The sequence below is a fragment of the Megalopta genalis genome, unplaced genomic scaffold, assembly GCF_051020955.1.
Source record: "Megalopta genalis isolate 19385.01 unplaced genomic scaffold, iyMegGena1_principal scaffold0065, whole genome shotgun sequence".
Lineage (NCBI taxonomy): Eukaryota > Metazoa > Arthropoda > Insecta > Hymenoptera > Halictidae > Megalopta > Megalopta genalis.
Window position 1 is genome coordinate 631,013 of NW_027476134.1, and position 4,322 is coordinate 635,334.

Genomic DNA, 4,322 nt, shown 5'->3' on the forward strand with positions numbered 1-4,322 from the left:
GAGGCGATGCCAATTTCTGCCAGGTTCACCTTGGACCTGGCAGTGGCCATCGCCTGCGCGTAAGTCATGTCCACACCAGACGGAACCGTTATTGTAACCGCTGCTGAGCGTGGCGGTCGAGGAGGCAGGAGTGTCTTCCTGGGGGCCGCCGGGACCACCCGTCCTTTTTTATTCGCGGCCGAAGTGGCCTTGACAGCCGCCTTTTTGGCCTTCCGGCCAATCACCTGGGACCACGCCTCCTGGGGTGGTGGCGCGGCGGATGGTGGGGCCAATTCTGCTCGAGGTCGAGCGGGCTCCGTCTGGGCCGCTATAGCCGCCCCAGCTTTCCCACCTTTCTTCTTCTTCTTCGTCTTCCGCCGCACCCTGTCCGAAGACTGTGAGGGGACGGACGGCCCAGGGGCCACCGATCGAAGGGCCGAGTCCGTTCGCGGTGCGAGCTCCCTCCTGAATGACGCCAATTTGGCGTCTATCAGGGCGCCTATTTGCGCCAGAAAATCTGCGGGCGCTGCCGCAGGTGGTGGCGAGGACTTTTCTTGCCCGGAGCGATGGCAATCCCGGGCGCCGACGATCGGCGGCGATACTGATCCCTCTCCCGGGCGCGGCGGCGGAGGCATTGCGGCAGCAGCCGTTCTCGCCTCCACCACCTGCCGGAGCCGGGCCACCTCCGCCTGCAGCTCCATCATTTGCCCCCTGAGGACGGCATTTTCGGCCTCCAGGACACGCGTGGCGTCGGTAGCCGACCTCACTGCCAGCTCGGACACCCCCACCCTGCCGTTTAAGGCGGCCACTCTCAGGGCGCGGGCCAAGTTGCCCTTCAGCCCCTTTGACACACCGGAGATCCTGGCCACCTCATCCAGGCTCTCCAATATAGCGGCCGCGACATCCCGCGTCGGACGGTTGCGGAAATTTTCCGCGATATCCGTCTCGTCCGGGAGCGGAACGCTCGACCGCGATGGTCTCGGCACGGGGGCACCCGGGTCGAATATCGCCGCCACCTCCCTTGCCTCGGCCTCCAAATGCGAGGCCTCGGCCAGCCTAAGTTTGGCCTCTGCGAGGCCAACATATTCGCCGGTCGTCGGCGGCCGTCCTCTCTTCCTCGCTGACGACGAGCCCGGGACACTCTGCGATGAGTGGTTTGAGGAGACAGAGAAATCTGACTCCTCCCCCTCATCGCACTCACCAAGGCCCGCTGCGGTCCTCTTTTTGCCGCGTGTTGCCGAATGCCTCCGCGACACCGGCTCTGTACATCTCTTGAGGCGCACGATAGGCCTGCGCACCTCCCCCTCACGCTCGTTTCCCCCCGCCCCGGTTGTTAGTGAAAAAGAATCCATAATTGGTCCCACGAATGTGGTCGGAAAGAAGGTCACCCCGGGCAGAGCCGCCATACCCGGGGAAGGCTAATACACCCGGGGGTCGCCAGGTACCCCGGGGTTGTCCGCTAAAGATTGGTGCACCCACCAACCATAGCTGGCGCTTACTCCAGCTACACCCTCATCACCGCGCAACACTGCTTGGGGCTAGGGATTTTTTAGAGAGGTTGTCATCCTCGCGGCCCGGCCGGTTAAGGCAAGACCCCCGTTCCTGTAAAACATGACCACAGGTTTACGGTATGTGTCCGACTTTAGTTGGCCCCTCACCTCAAGCCACTCCGGCATGGTAGAACCTGCCAGGGAATAAATTCCCCGCCGGCACAGCCTTGAGGATCATTAGGGCACGAAGCCCCCCCACCACGACAAGGTAGCGGACACGGGGGGGAACCTTGACATAACCTTTTTTTTTTTTTTTTTATTTTACGTGGAGGAAATCTGCTCGCCAGACACCCCCGCCCCGCCCGGGGGAGCGGGACGAGGGTAGTGTGGGGTGTGACCCACTAAAACCTCCACGGCGACCTGAGGACGCGGGACCGATCGCTGGCGATTCAACGGGGGAGCCACGGGAACTCTTGAAGAACACTACCGCGGCTCCCCCTCGCCTGGCCGGCCATCAGGATGGTAACGATGGCCGGCCGCGTCCCGGGGGGAAATAAAATAAATCCTCCCCCCTAAAATCCAATTAAATTCGGCGGCGCGTGGGGTCGCACCCCGCACCGCCCCGACACGGCGACCGCGCGATAGGTGACCAGGGCCCCCGCCCTGTTCACAGCGGCCGCCGGGGGGACGACGAGTATATTGGAGGAGGATCACAGTTAACCCTCGCCTCCTTCAGGCGACTCGTCATCCCCCACTCCCAACAGTGGACTCCTCCTCTGTTGGCGGGCGGCGGGCAATGAAACCAGCATATTCTGGTACACCCGCCGCCCGCCTAATCTCAGCTGCCCGGGGTTTCTCGGCGTAGGCGCGCACGCCGTCCCCGGGCACGTCGGGCGGGATCTGTAAGCTCCCGATCCCGCTCGGCAGCCTCCTTCCGCGACATAACCTCCTCGCAGAAAGAGATTGCTGCCGCCCACTTCCTCGGGCCCTCCAGCATGGCCCCAACTAGGCTGGAGAGTGCGAGGTCGCGGCCGACTTCTCGTTTTAGGACTCGGCGCAGCGCTGAAAAGGCGGGACATTCCTCCAGCGTGTGCTGCGCCGAGTCTTCCTCCGCGCCACAATGGTGGCACACCGTCGTCGCTTCCCGCCCGATGCGACACAGGTAGACACCGAAGCAGCCATGCCCGGTGAACACCTGCGTCGCTCGGTAGGAGAGCCTGCCATGCCGTCTCTCCCGCCACGAGGTGAAGTGCGGCAGGAGAGCCCCGGGAACGCGCTCGCCGGCGTGGGAGCAAAGCTCGGCACGCCATCTGGCGAGCGCTAGTCTCCGGGCCTGGAGCTCGAAGCCCTCGACCGTCTCTCGCTCCGGCGGGGCCCCTCGAGCACGGCTGGCGATGCTAGTGCGCCTATAAACATAGGCGCGAACCGCCGCCTGAAGCTCGAAGGGAAGTTCTCCCGCCAGAGCAAGCGCCGCCACGGTAGACGTGGTGCGGTAACCTCTTATGAGGCGGATGGCCATCCGCCTCTGCAGCCGGCGCAACAACAGCGTGCTGCGCCGGCTGGTCATCACGTACGGCGCCCATATTGGGGCACCGTATAAGGCCATAGACCGCACCACGCCCAGGTATAGGCGGCGCACCAAATCTCCCGGTCCCCCGAGGTTGGGCAGCAGGCGGCCCAAAGAGGCCGCCGCCTTTTCGACTCGGGGGACGAGACGGTCGAGATGCGCATCGAAGCTCCAGCGGCTGTCGAGGATCAGTCCGAGATATTTCAACTCGGACTTCACCTCGACGCAGGCTTCTCCAACCCGGATCCACGATCTGGCCGGTGGCCGAGACCGAGGCCGTCCGTGAAACCAGACAGCCTCGGCCTTCTCCGGGGCTATTTTCAGCCCCAGATCGCGGATCCTCGCGACGACGGCTGCCACCGCAACCTCTGCTCGTCGGATGGTCCTCTCGAAGGTACTCCCGACGGCGACCACCAGCGTGTCGTCCGCGTAGCAGACGAGGCTGGCACCGTCGGGCAGGGAGGCCTTTTCCAGGACCGCGTTGTAACCTAGGTCCCACAGGAGCGGTCCTAAAACGGACCCCTGCGGGACCCCGCGGTCCACTTCCCTCCGTATCATCCCGCACCGGCCCGGGTATTCAACCCACCTGTCCCGCAGGTAGGCCCCGATCACCCGCCTCAGATAGGGAGGCACCTGGTGATCGACGAGGGCCTCCCTAATGGCGGACCAGGGCAGGGTGTTGAACGCATTGACGATGTCAATGGACACCGCCAAGCACACCCCGCCCCTTGCCACGGCATTGTCCGAGAGGGACTTGAGACGGTCGATTGCGTCGACCGTCGATCGCCCCTCCCGGAAGCCAAACTGGCAGTCCGCCAGATCTGGGCCGTCGCGGGACAGGTGTCTGGAGAGGCGGGCAACAATGATCTTCTCGAAGATCTTGCCCGCCTCATCCAGGAGACAAATGGGCCGGTACGCGGAGGGAGAATCCCCCGGCCTCCCATCCTTCCTCAAGAGGACCATCCGACTTTCTCTCCATAGGTCGGGGAACGTCCCCGACCTCAGGAGCCCAGAGTAGAGGCTCCTCAGCCTCTCCCCCAGGACGCTCGCGGCGAGCAACCAGACCCGGCCGGGGACACCGTCCGGCCCCGGGGCGGTATTCTTGCCCCGGAGCCATTTGACGACCCCGGCCATCTCCTCCGGCGCGACCTCAAGATCCGGGGACCACTCATGTTCCTCTGGCTCAGGGACGGGCCGGGACGCCTCCCCGCTAACGGGGAATAAAGCGTCCACGACCCGCCCGAGCAGCCCCGGATCCAGGCTCTCCGTCACGGGGGGCGCCCAGG